Below are 17,202 nucleotides of genomic sequence, written 5' to 3'. Positions count from 1 at the left end.
ATATGTATGTATGTATATATATATATATATATATATATATATATATATATATATATATATATATATATATATATATATATATATATACATATATATATATATATATATATATATATATATATATATATATATATATATATATATATATATATATATATATCAGATGTGGAAAAAAAAGAAAAAAAAAGAATAAGAATAATGAAGAACGCTAAGGAGGTGCCGATGGAAAGGTGAATCCCTTCGCTCAGGCAGATACTGAACTGAGCTGAACTGAACCACCCTGTTGATCTTTATGAAGGTTTTATTTGGACGGCGAAAGATTTCCACGACCTATACTAGATTTATTGTATTAAATCTTTATTGTTATTATCATTATTATTATTATTATTATTATTATTATTAGCCAAGCTACAACCCTAGTTGGAATACTAATAAAGAGCTGATTTTTATAGGAATTTGGTTACCAGTTGTAATATTTTATTGAGATTGAGAATCAAGTGTAAATAGTTTCCGGAATAATATTTTTTAAAGCTTTGTATGATCTAGAATTTATATATCTAATATTGATTGACTAGGGGAAAAACATTCATTATATTATATTGATATTTGTTGTAATTTAGACATCATTTGCTCATAAAAATATCGTTCCAAAGTACCTGACATGATAAATAAACCTTTATTTTCATTTTATGTGACCCTGTACAATGTGAGCAGACGCATGCATTTACAATTAAGCTTATATACATTTTTTTTACTATTATAGTCTAAATAACTTCGGAATACTAGGAAGATACAATTTGATAATTTTTTTCCTCAAATATTATAACTATTATCCAAAAATATATATTCAGGTTATACAAACTGATATCTTAGTTGACCTGTTAACAATCTTGTTATGAAGGTTTGGTGATATATACATACATATATATATATATATATATATATATATATATATATATATATATATATATATATATATATATATATATATATATATATATATATATATATATATATATTAATTGTATTGATTAAAAGGCTAATCCAGATGGATCAAGTTCGTATGTCACTACAATGATAACCTTTTTTTATAAAATATTTCTTTTAATTTTAGTTTAATATATTAAATTGCGATCATTTTGTCAATTTTGTTTTTACAATGGAACTTTTTTTCCACTTTGGTCATAGTTTATTACGATTAGATCCTAACTTTGTCGTAAGAATGTGTACTTTCAGTTAAATTTCGTAATTCCTATTTAAGCTATATTTTATAGTGCGACAAGTACCATCTTTTACATTTTGATGTGATATTATGACATGACAATTTTACACTCATATCTAAAATATAGTAAAGTTAACGAGAATTTTACCACGAACATTTTAATCTTTCAGCAAATTATTGGAACTTGTTTACAAAACAATCTGTTGACTTTGTCGAGGTGGTGACTCTCATTAGTATTTCGACATTCAGTGGGTGCGTTCTGTTCATCGTCTTATTTCTTGTGTTCGTCCACCGACCGTCATATTTCTACACACAAGTTGTTCCTCTGCTCATATTAGTGGGAAGGTAAGTCTTATACAAATATTTTCTTATTCGTAACTAGAATGGAAGCTTAAAGTCTCTCGCATATAGGTTTTAAGTTTACAGATTAGATAGGTGCTTATAGAAAACTGTTCCATGCATCCACAGCCACCGGGCCAAACATAATGATGCCTGCTTAGTCTGATTGTTTAATTTATAAACCTTGGAAAGTGTGTATTATATCTTAAGTAGTTGTGTGAAATGTAAATGAATTTATCTTCCCACACTGATTGTCAAGAGACTGTTTAGTAGACATAGATTATGATTGTCTGTTAGCTTCGATATATTCTATTCGGTGTCGAATTTTTAATGTAATATAAATTATAGGTAAAATTAGTTTCAAACGGTCAAATTTATCATAATAGAATGTATGTTACCTACCTTATACTGTGTTTTGAATTAATTTGCCATGTCTGAAATGAATAAGTTTAGATATGAGACCCCTCAAAAAAACAACAATAGCGGGGGACCATAGTGGGAAATTAGAATTTTCAAGTAGGTCAAGAAATATAAATAAAACAAGGGAAACTAGAAGCCCTCGTAGTTCATTGAGAGTTTAAGTTTTTCCAGGGGGGTGGGGGGTGCTTAAAATGAATAAAGTAAGAGATCTGTGTAACCTAACCACAGCCACCTAAACTAACCTAGGGAGCCGGTGTCTCCTTACTTGCCTCGGGAGAGGTAGTGGTGTTGGCTGTTGTGTTGTGACACATATCCCATGGTTATTCTCTCCCATAATGCCGCTAAACCGTCTATTGGGAAACACAGGACAAGTAAAATAAGGAAACTTGTCTAACTTAACCTTGCCTACCTAGCCTAACCTAGGAACTGGGACCTCATTACTTATTAGCCCATTTGGCATCTCCTTCCTTCCCTAACCCCCATAAAACTTTGCAGAACTCTCAGAGGGGAAAAATAAACTACATATTATGGTTATCCGTTTCACTTCCATTATATGGAATCATAAGTTGCAAAGATGCAGAAGCGTGGAATCAGTTGCCTCTGAGCATTTCCATGAAAAGAAGGAAAATGCTGTGAGCTGGACTGTAGAGATGAGAGGCAACTGGTGGTGATAAGAAATGGTAAAGAAGTAATGATATTTGTAGATAACAATAAGCCAAAATAAATATTATTGGACATATTCTGACATATTACTTAACCCCATCTTTCACCTTACACCAAAGACTTTAAATATTTAAGGGTAGGCCTATCTAAACTAGCTGCAAAGTCTTATCTATGAGTTGTGCAGGATGTAATTTGATTAGACTGTATGATTGCATTGTTTGCATATCCATATTGAATAGAATACTGCAGCCTAGTTTGAAGGGTAAATGTGTTTATGGCACTTTATTGTAACCATGTTGAATAAGGGCGTTTCAGAATATTTTCATTTGTTTCAATCAATTCTGAGATACATTTGTACAGGAAATTTGATGTGTTTTGGAGTTTTGGGTGATATTTTTTCCTACTCCAGAACCGTCAATTTTTATCTCATCACATGTCTAGACTGTAGGTGTAAGTTTCCAATGCTTCTTTCTGCAAATATACCATTTGTGAACTATCCTTAACATTTTCATCACCTGTCTCTTGGATTATGCCATCAACAGTAGTCCGTCTGTAAAAAATTTCTCCCTGATCCCCTTTTCCTGCTGTGTTTTTGTATTTTCCACCCTTACTATAGTAGACTAGAGGCCGACATTGCTTTGGTGCATTACCTTGGCCCCAAAATTTGAGGATTTACCGGAATCATAAAACACGTCCATCTCACATACTGTGATACTGGTTTATTACTCATCTACATTGCTTTGTTCATAGTTTCATATATTCATTTAGTTAGCTTTTATCGCTGTTAGCAGGATTATCATGTTATTTTATTTTATTAGATGCTAACAAACCTCCATTGAAGCTAAAACAAGGAATTGCAGTAGTTTTTGAAATGACAATAAAATAAATCTATTGTTTGCCTTCCAGTGTCACATTCCTGCATGTAAAATACAAAAATTGTCGACACTACACATCAAACTGCACATGAGGATTAAGTACATTTTTACAGACATTGCTGACTTCTTATCTGGTTTAACTTCTTTGCCGCTTATATTTTCAATCCTCGCCCAGTTTATTAAATTTTCAGCCCTCGCCCATTTTATTGAATTTTCAACCCTTGCCTGATTTATTAAATTTTCAGCCCTCACCCATTTTATTGAATTTTCAACCCTTGCCCAGTTTATTAAATTTTCAGCCCTCACCCATTTTATTGAATTTTCAACCCTTGCCCGATTTATTAAGTTTTCAGCCCTCACCCATTTTATTGAATTTTCAACCCTTGCCCGGTTTGTCAAATTTTCAGCCCTCACCCATTTTTTTGAATTTTCAACCCTTGCCCAGTTTATTGAATTTTCAGACCTCGCCCATTTTATTGAATTTTCAACCCCTGCCCGGTTTATTAAATTTTCAGCCCTCACCCATTTTATTTAATTTTCAACCCCTGCCTGGTTTATTAAATATTCAGCCCTCACCCCTTTTATTTAATTTTCAACCCTTGCCCGGTTTATTAAATTTTCAGCCCTCACCTATTTTATTGAATTTTCTACACTTGCCCGGTTTATTAAATTTTCAGCCCTCATCTATTTTATTGAATTTTCAACCCTTGCCCAGATTATCAAATTTTCAGCCTTCACCCATTTTATTGAATTTTTAACCCTTGCCCGGCTTATTAAATTTTCAGCCCTTGCCTGTTTCTTTAATTTTCAACCTTTGCCCGGTTTCTTGAATCTTTAACCCTCCCCAGGTTTCTTAAATTTCCAACCCCCGCCCAATTTCTTGAATTTTCAACCGTCGCCTGGTTTCTTGAATTTTCAATCCTCGCCTGGTTTATTGAATTTTCAACCCTCGCCCAGTTTCTTGAATTTTCCATCGTTGCCTGGTATCCTGAAATTTCAACCCTAGCCCGGTTTCTTGGATTTTTAACCCTCGCCTGGTTTCTTGAATTTTACACTCTCGCGTGGTTTCTTGAATTTTACATCCTCGCCCGGTTTCTTAAATTTTCAACCCTCGACCGGTTTCTTGAATTTTCAATGCTCGCCCATTTTCTTGAATTTTCAACCCTCTCCTAGTTTCTTGAATTTTCTACCCTTGCCTGGTTTCTTGAATTTTCAACCCTTGCCTGGTTTCTTGAATTTTCAACCCTTGCCTGGTTTATTGAATTTTCAACCCTTGCCTGGTTTCTTGAATTTTCAACGCTCGCCCGTTTTCTTGAATATCCAACCTTCTCCTAGTTTCTTGAATTTTCAACCCTTGCCTGGTTTCCTGAATTTTCAACCCTTGCCTGGTTTCTTGAATTTTCAACTCTTGCCTGGTTTCTTGAATTTTTAACCCTCTACTAGTTTCTTGAATTTTCAACCCTTGCCTGGTTTCTTGAATTTTCAACCCTCTCCTAGTTTCTTGAATTTTCAACCCTTGCCTGGTTTCTTGAATTTTCAACCCTTGCCTGGTTTCTTGAATTTTCAACGCTCGCCTGGTTTCTTGAATTTTCAACGCTCGCCTGGTTTCTTGAATTCTCAACCCTCTCCTAGTTTCTTGAATTTTCAACCCTATCCTAGTTTCTTGAATTTTCAACCCTTGCCTTGTTTCTTGAGTTTTTAACCCTTGCCTGGTTTCTTGAATTTTCAACCCTTGCCTGGTTTCTTGAATTTTTAACCCTTGCCTGGTTTCTTGAATTTTCAACGCTCGCCCGGTTTCTTGAATTTTCAACACTCTCCTAGTTTCTTGAATTTTCAACCCTTGACTGGTTTCTTGAATTTTCAACCCTTGACTGGTTTCTTGAATTTTCAACCCTTGCCTGGTTTCTTGAATTTTCAACCCTTGTCTGGTTTCTTGAATTTTTAACCCTTGCCTGGTTTTTTGAATTTTCAACCCTTGCCTGGTTTCTTGGATTTTCAACCCTTGCCTGGTTTCTTGAATTTTCAACCCTTGCCTGGTTTCTTGAATTTTCAACCCTTGCCTGGTATCTTGAATTTTCAACCCTCGCCCGGTTTCTTAAATTTTTAACCCTCGCCCCGTTTCTTAAATTTTCAACCCTCGCCCCGTTTCTTAAATTTTCAACCCTCACCCGGTTTCTTGAATTTTCAACCCTTGCCCGGTTTCTTGAATTTTCAACCCTCGCCCGGTTTCTTGAATTTTCAAGCCTCGACCGGTTTCTTGAATTTTTAACCCTCGCCTGGTTTCTTAAATTTTTAACCCTCGGCCGTTTTCTTAAATTTTCAACCCTCGCCCGGTTTCTTGAATTTTTAACCCTTGCCTGGTTTCTTGAATTTTTAACCCTTGCCTGGTTTCTTTAATTTTCAACCCTTGCCTGGTTTCTTGAATTTTCAACCCTCACCTGGTTTCTTAAATTTTTAACCCTCGCCCGGTTTCTTAAATTTTCATCCCTCGCCCAGTTTCTTAAATTTTCATCCCTCGCCCGGTTTCTTGAATTTTTCAACCCTCGCCCGGTTTCTTGAATTTTCAACCCTCGCCCGGTTTCTTGAATTTTAAAGCCTCGCCCGATTTCTTGAATTTTCTGCCCTCGCCTGGTTTCTTGAACTTTCAGCCCTCGCCCGATTTCGGAAATTTTCAAACCTCGCCCAGTTATTTAAATTTTCCACCCTCGCCCGGTTTCTTAAATTTTCAACCCTCACTCTGTTTCTTAAATTTTCAACCCTCACCCGGTTTCTATTTTCAACCCTCACCCGGTTTCTATTTTCAACCCTTGCCTGATTTCTTCAAGTTTCATCCCTCACCCGGTTTCTTAAATTTTCAACCCTTACCCAGTTTCTTAAATTTTCCTCCCTCGCCCGGTTTCTTCTATTTTCAACCATTGCCTGGATTCTTGAATTTTCATCCCTCACCCGGTTTCTTAAATTTTTAACCCTTGCCCGGTTTCTTAAATTTTCCACCCTCACCCGGTTTCTTCTATTTTCAACCCTTGCTTGGTTTCTTCAATTTTCATCCCTCACCCGGTTTCTAAAATTTTCAACCCTTGCCCAGTTTCTTAAATTTTCCACCCTCGCCCGGTTTCTTTTATTTTCAACCATTGCCCGGTTTCTTAAATTTTCAACCCTCGCCCAGTTTCTTAAATTTTCAACCCTCGCCCAGTTTCTTAAATTTTCAACCCTCGCCCAGTTTCTTAGATTTTCAACCCTCGCCCAGTTTCTTGAATTTTCAACCCTCGCCTTGTTTCTTGAATTTTCAACCCTCGCCCGGTTTCTTAAATTTTCAACCCTCGCCCGGTTTCTTAAATTTTCAACCCTCGCCTGGTTTCTTAAATTTTCATCCCTCGCGCAGTTTCTTGAATTTTTAACCCACGCCCAGTTTCTTGAATTTTCAACCATCTCCCAGTTTCTTAAATTTTCAACCCTCGCCCAGTTTCTTAAAATTTCAACCCTCGCACGGTTTCTTAAATTTTCAACCCTCGCCCAGTTTCTTAAATTTTCAACCGTCGCCCAGTTTCTTGAATTTTCAACCCTCACCCAGTTTCTTAAATTTTCAACCCTCGCCCAGTTTCTTAAATTTTCCACCCTCGCCCGGTTTCTTCTATTTTCAACCATTGCCCGGTTTCTGAAATTTTCAACCCTCGTCCAGTTTCTTAGATTTTCAACCCTCGCCCAGTTTCTTGAATTTTCAACCCTCACCCAGTTTCTTAAATTTTCAACCCTTGCCCAGTTTCTTAAATTTTTAACCCTTGCCCAGTTTCTTAAATTTTCAACCCTCGCCCGGTTTCTTTTATTTTCAACCATTGCCCGGTTTCTTAAATTTTCAACCCTCGCCCAGTTTCCTAAATTTTCAACCCTTGCCCAGTTTCTTAGATCCTCAACCCTCGCCCAGTTTCTTTAATTTCCAACCCTTGCCTAGTTTCTTGAATTTTCAACTCTCGCCCGGTTTCTTAAATTTTCAACCCTCGCCCGGTTTCTTAAATTTTCAACCCTTGCCTGGTTTCTTAAATTTTCATCCCTCGCCCAGTTTCTTGAATTTTTAACCCTCGCTTAGTTTCTTGAATTTTCAAACCTCGCCCAGTTTCTTAAATTTTCAACCCTCGCCCAGTTTCTTAAAATTTCAACCCTTGCCCAGTTTCTTAAATTTTCAACCCTTTCCCAGTTTCTTAAATTTTCAACCCTCGCCTAGTTTCTTGAATTTTCAACCCTCACCCAGTTTCTTAAATTTTCAACCCTCGCCCAGTTTCTTAAATTTTCAACCCTTGCCCAGTTTCTTAAATTTTCAACCCTTGCCCAGTTTCTTAAATTTTTAACCCTAGCCCAGTTTCTTAAATTTTCAACCCTCGCCCGGTTTCTTTTATTTTCAACCATTGCCCGGTTTCTTAAATTTTCAACCCTCGCCCAGTTTCCTAAATTTTCAACCCTTGCCCAGTTTCTTAGATCCTCAACCCTCGCCCAGTTTCTTTAATTTCCAACCCTTGCCTAGTTTCTTGAATTTTCAACTCTCGCCCGGTTTCTTAAATTTTCAACCCTCGCCCGGTTTCTTAAATTTTCAACCCTTGCCTGGTTTCTTAAATTTTCATCCCTCGCCCAGTTTCTTGAATTTTTAACCCTCGCTTAGTTTCTTGAATTTTCAAACCTCGCCCAGTTTCTTAAATTTTCAACCCTCGCCCAGTTTCTTAAAATTTCAACCCTTGCCCAGTTTCTTAAATTTTCAACCCTTTCCCAGTTTCTTAAATTTTCAACCCTCGCCTAGTTTCTTGAATTTTCAACCCTCACCCAGTTTCTTAAATTTTCAACCCTCGCCCAGTTTCTTAAATTTTCAACCCTTGCCCAGTTTCCTAAATTTTCAACCCTCACCCAGTTGCTTAAATTCTCAACCCTTGCCCAGTTTCTTAAGTTCTCAACCCTCGGCCAGTTTCTTGAATTTTAACCCCTCGCCCAGTTTCTTAAATTTTCAACCCTTGTCCAGTTTCTTGAATTTTCAACCCTCGCCCAGTTTCTTGAATTTTCAACCCTCGCCCAGTTTCTTGAATTTTAAACCCTCACCCAGTTTCTTAAATTTTCAACCCTCGCCCAGTTTCTTAAATTTTCAACCCTCGCCCAGTAGTCTTAAATTTTCAACCCTCGCCCAGTTTCTTAAATTTTCAACCCTCTGCCTGTTTCTTCAAATTTTAGCCCTCGCTCTGTTTCTTAGATTTCTAGCCCTCGTCCGATTTCATAAATTTTTTAACCATAGCCTGATTTCCTAAATTTTCAACCCAAACCCGATTTCTTGAATTTTGAACCGTTGCTTGATTTCTTCTATTTTCAACCTTCACCCGGTTTCTTAAATTTTCAGCCCTCGTCGAATTACTTAAATTTTCAACCATTGTCCAGTTTCTTAGATTCTCAACCCTCGCCCAGTTTCTTTAATTTTCAACCCTTGCCTAGTTTCTTGAATTTTCAACTCTCGCCCGGTTTCTTAAATTTTCAACCCTCGCCCGGTTTCTCAAATTTTCAACCCTTGCCTGGTTTCTTAAATTTTCATCCCTCGCCCAGTTTCTCTAATTTTTAACCCTCGCTCAGTTTCTTGAATTTTCAAACCTCGCCCAGTTTCTTAAATTTTCAACCCTCGCCCAGTTTCTTAAAATTTCAACCCTCGTCCTATTTCTTAAATTTTCAACCCTTGCCCAGTTTCTTAAATTTTCAACCCTCGCCCAGTTTCTTGAATTTTCAACCCTCACCCAGTTTCTTAAATTTTCAACCCTCGCCCAGTTTCTTAAATTTTCAACCCTCGTCCAGTTTCTTAAATTTTCAACCCTCACCCAGTTGCTTAAATTCTCAACCCTTGCCCAGTTTTTTAAATTCTCAACCCTCGCCCAGTTTCTTGAATTAAACCCCTCGCCCAGTTTCTGAAATGTTCAACCCTCGCCCAGTTTCTTAAATTTTCAACCCTCGCCCAGTTTCTTAAATTTTCAACCCTCGCCTAGTTTCTTAAATTTTCAACCCTCTGCCTGTTTCTTCAAATTTTAGCCCTCGCTCTGTTTCTTAGATTTCTAGCCCTCGTCCGATTTCTTAAATTTTTTAACCATAGCCTGATTCCCTAAATTTTCAACCCAAACCCGATTTCTTGAATTTTGAACCGTTGCTTGATTTCTTCTATTTTCAACCTTCACCCGGTTTCTTAAATTTTCAGCCCTCGTCGAATTACTTAAATTTTCAACCCTTGTTCGGTTTCTTGAATTTTTTTTTGACCCTCGCTTGGTTTCTTAAATTTTCAATCCTCACCCGGTTTCTTAGATTTTTAGCCCTTACCCGGTTTCTTCAATTTCCAACCCTCGCCCATTTTTTAAATTTTCAGCCATCGCCTGGTATCTTAAATATTCTACCCTTGCCCGTTTTCTTAAATTTTCAACCTCGCTCGGTTTCGGAATTTTTCATATGGAAGGCTATGGGATGTTGATGTAACCCCGCAATTGTGTTTGGCCCCTAATTGAGCTAGAAACTGGAAAAAAAAACGAGCATGTCAGATGTAATGAGAAGAAGCGATTGGTACTTATTTCTAAGGTCCTGGGTAAATCAGTGACCTCAGAGGTCAGGTCAGTGGTCAAATTGAGGCACTTAGTTTTTTTACCGATTACACCTAAACTAATCAAAATATGGAAATGTGGTTTGCATCATCATGCTCCTCTCGCTGAGTCTCATCGAATGATATACCTTTGGACCTCGAAAGGCTGGTCAATTTAACATTTTACCTTGGCTAATGACACGGGTTTGGCACCACTGTTGGGCACTGTATGCAACCATCGAAAACAGTGACCCCAAAAATAAAAGTTTAATGTGTGTTGTATGTCCATAATTTTGTGACCAGTTGCTCTTCTCATCTTTTTATTAGGGCTGACAAAAATAATCCGTCATGGCACAATTAGTATGACTTAACATGTGCCAATCAACCCAAACCAACACCATAAGATTTCCTAGATGTTGGCATGTTGAATGGTGCTACTTCTATGACGACTGACCCAGTCGTTTGGCTTTCAGATACGGAAATGCTTGAACACACCCACCCACACTCCTAAACATCTTAAGCTCAACTTTTCTTTCATCATCCTCTCTAGAAGAAATTTCCCAATCAAAATATTTCCTCCTATTTTGGATTAATATGAAGAGTTTTCTCATTCTTGATACGCATGCCATTACCCTCTCTCTAGATATTTGATTATTAAAGTAACATCATTAGTTGACCAATCTTATTCAAAATTTTGTCTTTTAGGCCATAGATTGCTTTATATTTTATATGTACTGTATATAGTCGTGTGCATATTGTTTCTATCATCATTACTGTTAAGTTTGTTTTCAAGTTTAGAGACCTTTTTGTTGGTTTAATTCTTATTCTGTCTGGAGATATTTAGTAAAATCCAGGATTAGTATACCATAGACTACTGTACACCAGTTATATTCTTTTTTGGGCTCAAGCCATGGCGTCCTGATGGAAGGTTCCTGTTTGGTAGCTTCCTTGGGTATAAGACTACTAAGATATTCCCAGAGAATTTAACCACAGGTTATCACAGAATTCTAACTTCTGGAGCGAGTATCTCAAAGGTTTCCCTTTAAGACATCGTAATACAACAGGGGACACGCATGTCTGATCGTGCCACATAGCTATCTCCACCCCGAACAGAGTTAACGCTTCGGTGTGTAAGGGCTGAGAATAGCTGGGAGCCGTTCCACAGCTAATCTCACTCGTGGCTACTACTGATACTCGAGACGTAAACAAACGGACGCCATTGCTCTAATGACGTCACGCGCGTCTTTATCCTTTGTTTAGTAGCTGCCCTACTTAGACGGATTTTCCCTTGTGTTAACTTTATCGCTTTGCATCTTCGCTATGTCGTTACCTTCAGCCTCGCCTTCTTCTGGAAAGTTGAGTACAAGGTTCTAGTATTGTTTAATTAAGCTCTGGCCGTAAAGTAAATATTATTTCGCGAAATAATTGATGTTTTGTGGCAGAGCTGTGCCTCTACCGGACCCGCCATTTTATGGCGTCGTTGTTGTTTTGCATGTCTTATTTAGTTAGCCACAACAACGCTTCCGGCATTATATACTAATCGAATACATTAGTTTATTTAGTCTTCATAGCTAGGAACTTTTATATCGTGTTTAGACGCTTTTTATCGGTCATCGATTGACCTCATACCAGTCGGCTACTATAGCCCCCAGGCCAGGAGCCTACATACAAGTGTTCATGCATGATTTATTAGTGATCCTAGACTAAGTTATGAAGATAGTGGCATTATTATTTTACAATACTTTTGACTAGTGATGCAAATGTTTTCGCCTTCAGGGACCATATAGGGGATAGGCTAGTCAGTGATTCTTTCTAGCCTAACCTAACCTTAGGACCCCTATATGCTTCCTTCATCCCCTGCCTTGGCACTCCCTCTAATTAGCCTTGATCCCTTTTCTGAGTAAAGGGATTAATTGTCTAATAGAGTATTTATATCGCCTCTCAGTCCTCCCTAAAGGAATGAACCCCCTTTAGGATTGCGTCTGAGAGTGAGGTTAGGCTAGCCTACCTCTATGGCTAGGATAGTCTATGACTTTCCTGCGATAGCGATATGTCTTCTTCCTTGCCTAGTTCAGGACTTTTAGCCCTGATCTAGGCCGGGTTAGGAAGGTTTCTCTGTTCCATGCTGAAACTGTACTCTTGCACCGTTTTAGCCGATCAGCCTAATCTTAGGTTAGGGAGTGTCCTCCCTTCCCTTTGTGGCCGCTCTGGTACAGAAACCCTTCCTGGGAAGACCTCTCTCTTCTCCCTCCCCACCTATCTCTTGTATAGCCTAGCCTATGCTTAGGTTAGTTTATACTCATCTGTCCCCTGTCCTACAAATCCTCCTTAGGGTGGATGAGTAGGGCTACCCGAGCTTCCCTGTGCTGTCCGCTCTGGTACATATACCTTCATAGTGTCCTATAAGGTTAGTTACTAGTGTAGCTCTGCATAGGGGAGTCTCCCCCCCCCCCTCTTGGGTGTTCCCTAGTCCTCCCTTGGGCTTCCTGCTCCCGGTCCCTAGTGACCCCTGCTTATGGATGCTAGAGCCTGTCTCTATCATGGGTACACCCCCTCAGGGAGGGGGAGGGATGTCTGGAACCCTGACGGTACTTCCTGCATCCTTTCCCCCCTCCCCCTGTCTCTCTATCTATCCGGGTGCCGGTCTCTTGCCGCCTCTACTGTCGGCAATACCTGCCTCCCTCTTGGTGACTTCCCTACCCTTGCCGCCAGCCCCCCGTGTACCGAGGGACTGCCGGCTGCCGCCGGCTACTACCGGCAGCTTTCCTACTCCTATCTAATCGTCCGCTTGCCGGTCGATCTCCGGAGTGCCGGCATATACTGCCGGCAACCCGATACTACCTGTACCATCCTTACCCCAGTCACCAATCCGGCATCCTCCGGCTGCCGGAGCCGCCGCTCCCTGCCGGCGTGCCGCCGTTGTGCCGGCGGCCGCCATCCTGGTATCTAACTGACTTTGAAAATTGTCTGTTCTAGTGCCAGAATCTACGCTGGAGCGAGCTCCGGCGTGCCGGCGGCTTGCCGGATGCCCCGGAGGCGTCAAGAATACTTGCACCCCCTCTCTGTAGCTATCATAAGACTAAGATAGCCCTACATTGCAAATAGATAAGCTGCTTTGCTTTTAAGATCAGTACCTAGTACTGCTCTATTAGTGATCATGCTGTCTCTTTGCATTCTTCTATTTCCAGCATGCTATGTGCATCTTAGCGCGGCTGGTTGCCAGAAGCAGTACCCTTAATGAGGCCTTCTGGCTCTTAACTGGGAACCGAATGAATTCGATCCCAACCTTGTCCTTGGCTTTCCATGGAGTGCCAATATAATGGGAATCCTAGGAAACTATATCCAATGATCTCGGTCATTTGGATTATCCCAGGACCAAGCCTATGGTAACCAGCCGGGCGAGATGCATGGAGCGTGTTCTCCTTTACTGTTTCATTCTCTATGCATCACACCTTCTTTAAGTTAAGATTAATGATTAATATTAACTTAATTTAAGAGCCATTCCTATGACTCCCCCATACTCATTTTCTCTTTCTTCCACAGGAGGAGCAGATGAAGTGTGACTTCGCCTACTGTGCTGTGAAACGCTCGCAGTTTTACGGACATACGGCGTGCAGGACTCACGCCCCTTGCTCAGACAAGAAAGGGGATTGGAAGTTCTGGAATCCACTGGAATGTACGGTCTGCCAGGCCTACCTAGTTGAGGCCTTCCATAACCCTCCCTCAGCGGAGGTTAGAGACATTGCTCGTGAAAAACTGCGCAAGTGGGTGCGTGGTTTTCAGAGAAATGCTACTGGACCGTACCTGGCCACCGAAGAACTGAGGTCCCTGTTGTTCCCTAAGGCCTCCCCTGACTCAGTGGTTCCAAAGGAAGCAATCCCCACTGTCCAAATTACGGTGGAACCTGATGTGGTCATGGCTCAGTCCATGCACGAGTGTCGTTTAGATTCCGAGGATGATGAACAGATCTCTGACGTCTCGGAAGACAAGGAGAAGACGCTTATGGCTCAAGGAGCCGAAGAGGACGAAGACAAGGTGGAATACACCGAGTCGGAGATTGGAGCTACTCCCTCGTCCATCCCTCCGCCTACTCCTACACCGACGGAAATGTCCATTCCGTCTACCTCCTCGACCCCGGATCCTTCCTCTTCTACCCAAGAACTGATCCGACTGATTAGAGCTGTCATGGACGACAGACTGAAGGAGAACCAGGAGTCCATCAGGTCTATGATTGGATCCAGAGACCCGAAGAAGATCTCGGTCAAGGATCTCCCAGCTTGCTCTCATGCCAACCCGTGGAGGTATGCAGAGCATATGGTTATTGCGACCGGCAGGATCTTTGTTAGTGACAAAATCGGCACGGTCCCGTTGGAAGATGTGGAGTTCTTCCCAAGCTTCGAGGCCTACCCGGACTGTTACGTCCGGCTTCGTTCCGAACCTGCCTCGAAGGAGGAGACCGAACCTAAAGAAGAGATAGTGTTCAATCTCGCAAAGGCCCAGGCTATGCTAGCCTCCGCATTTAAGAGCAGGGGCTTTACCTGCTCTAAGCTTCCTGCCTTGAGCAAGAAGCATCCTACATATGTCGCACCTGACACTGCGATTCTCCCTTTTTTGGAAAAGGCCTTGGCTGCATGCCTTAAAGCGGCGGAAGAAGGAAAACCCTGCCCTGCACTGGAGGAGTGCAGACCCTTCTCCATCGTGACACCCCCTGACACTAGACAATGGAAAGATGTCCAACATACTTTCGTCGTGGGTAGGCTCGATCCTGACGTCGCCGGACGTCAGTTTAATGAAGACCTCCCTAAGCTCAATGATCACCTCCTTCGCCGGGAACAAGACACGAAGGAGAGGCTTGCGGCATCTCTTTCTCATCAAGTCCAACTTGAAGTTATGGCCTGTGACACAGCAGTACCTGATCACTACATGGTACTGGCCAAATCCCACTTACTCACAGTAATGAAGGACTTGTACCATTTCATAAAGGCTCGTAGAGCCTGTCGTGAATTCGTGTTTGTCGGTGCCACCGTGAAACACGAACCCCGGAGGCTGATTTCCTCCAACATCTGGGGAAAGCACCTGTTTCCTTCTGACCTTGTCAAGGAAATAACTGACAGAGCCGCCACGGAGAATAGGAACCTTCTCCACAAGTGGGGCATGTCCAGAAAAAGGAAAACCTCTCAGGACGATGGACCTCAGCCTAAGAGGAAACCTCAGAAGCCAAAACCCCAGCAACGTCAACAACGACGTCAGTTTCCGGGACCCGCTACCTCCCAAGTGGTTGCCCAACCACAACAGACCTTTCAATTGGTCCCCCAACCGGTGTTGTCACAGTCACCGGTCTTCACCCCTGCCTTTGAGCAGCCATCCACTACCTTTCATGCCAGAGGTAGAGGCTCGTCCAGGGGTGCAAGCAGAGACGCCTCTCGTCGTCCCTCCAGAGGTAGAGGAGGAAAGGGAGCTAGCGGCCGAGGCAACAAGTCCTCGGGACACCAGAAGCAATGAAGTGCTTCCGGTGGGAGGAAGACTCCGCCAATTCCAGGATCGTTGGACCTTCGATCCTTGGGCACACAGCATCATCAAGAACGGTCTAGGCTGGAGTTGGGTGCAACCACCCCCAATCTTCCAGCGGTTCTTTCAACAATCGACCCCCATCCTGGAAGAATACGTTCTAGACCTCTTGAACAAGAAGGTGATAAGGAAGGTAAAGTCCACCAGGTTCCAAGGGAGACTGTTTTGCGTTCCCAAGAAGGACTCAGACAAGCTCAGAGTCATTCTGGACTTATCCCCCCTCAACAAGTTCATAGAGAACAACAAATTCAAGATGCTGACGCTTCAACAAATAAGGACCCTTCTGCCTCAAGGTTCCTACACGGTCTCTATAGACCTGGCGGATGCCTATTGGCACATTCCAATGAACCATCACGCTTCCTCCTACCTAGGATTTCGACTCCAAAGAAAAAGCTACGCCTTCCGGGCCATGCCATTCGGCCTCAATGTGGCCCCTCGGATCTTCACAAAGCTGGCGGATGCCATAGTACAACAGCTCCGCCTAAGAAACGTCCAGGTGATGGCCTACCTCGACGACTGGCTAGTCTGGGCTCCATCGCCCGAAGAGTGTACAAAGTCTTGCGACGAAGTTACCCAGTACCTAGAACACCTGGGATTCAAGATCAACGAGAAGAAATCTCGCCTCTCTCCGGCTCAGAAGTTTCAGTGGCTGGGAATCCACTGGAATCTTCAGTCACACCGCCTTTCCATCCCCCAGAAGAAAAGGAAGGAAATAGCAGGGTCTGTCAAGCGACTACTGAAATCCAAACGCATTTCAAGACGACAGCAGGAACGAGTTCTAGGCTCTCTACAATTCGCCTCAGTGACAAACCCAGTGCTTCGTGCACAGCTAAAGGATGCCGCGGGAGTCTGGAGACGATCGGCATCCATCGCTCGAAGAGACCTCAAGAGACGGCTTCCAAACAGACTTCGACGCCTTCTAAAGCCGTGGTCGGAAGCAATGGGCCTGAAAAGGTCCATTCCTCTCCAACACCCTCCTCCATCACTCAACATCCACACGGATGCCTCACTGGAGGGCTGGGGAGGTCACTCCCACCTGAAACAAGCTCAAGGGACCTGGTCTCCACTATTCAAGACGTTCCACATAAACATCTTGGAGGCCATGGCGGTCCTTCTTACTCTGAAGAAGCTATCCCCGCCGCCCTCGATCCACATCCGTCTAACCCTAGACAACTCGGTGGTAGTTCGTTGTCTCAATCGCCAAGGCTCAAGATCGCCCCAGATAAATCAGGTGCTTCTCCCAATCTTCCGTCTGGCGGAGAAGAAGAAGTGGCACCTGTCTGCAGTTCACCTACAAGGATTCCGCAACGTGACAGCGGATGCTCTATCTCGGACAAACCCGATAGAGTCGGAATGGTCTCTAGACGCAAGATCATTCTCCTTCATCTCTCATCAAGTCCCAGAACTTCAGATAGATCTCTTTGCAACGAGCGACAACAATCAACTTCCTCTGTACGTAGCCCCGTACGAGGACCCCAAAGCAGAAGCGGTGGACGCCATGTCACTGGACTGGAACAGATGGTCGAAGATATACC

The 17,202-nt window shown here is 41.8% G+C and overlaps 1 long non-coding RNA gene across 2 annotated transcripts in view; it reads left to right on the top strand.

Annotated features, from left to right (window-relative positions):
- Nucleotides 1-1,468: 1,468 nt before the first annotated feature.
- The window catches only part of LOC137643458 (uncharacterized), a 33,255-nt gene continuing 17,521 nt past the window's right edge, over nucleotides 1,469-17,202 (top strand). The window contains exon 1 of one of the 2 annotated variants that reach the window (XR_011044948.1): nucleotides 1,469-1,567. This is a non-coding gene — a long non-coding RNA (uncharacterized lncRNA). The remainder of the gene's footprint in view (nucleotides 1,568-17,202) is intronic. The other variant, XR_011044949.1, reaches the window with a different exon arrangement.

Source organism: Palaemon carinicauda, chromosome 7 (assembly GCF_036898095.1).
Source record: "Palaemon carinicauda isolate YSFRI2023 chromosome 7, ASM3689809v2, whole genome shotgun sequence".
Taxonomy (NCBI): Eukaryota; Metazoa; Arthropoda; class Malacostraca; order Decapoda; family Palaemonidae; genus Palaemon; species Palaemon carinicauda.
The sequence above is the reverse complement of the archived record's forward strand: the minus strand, read 5'-3'. Positions and strand labels throughout refer to the sequence as shown.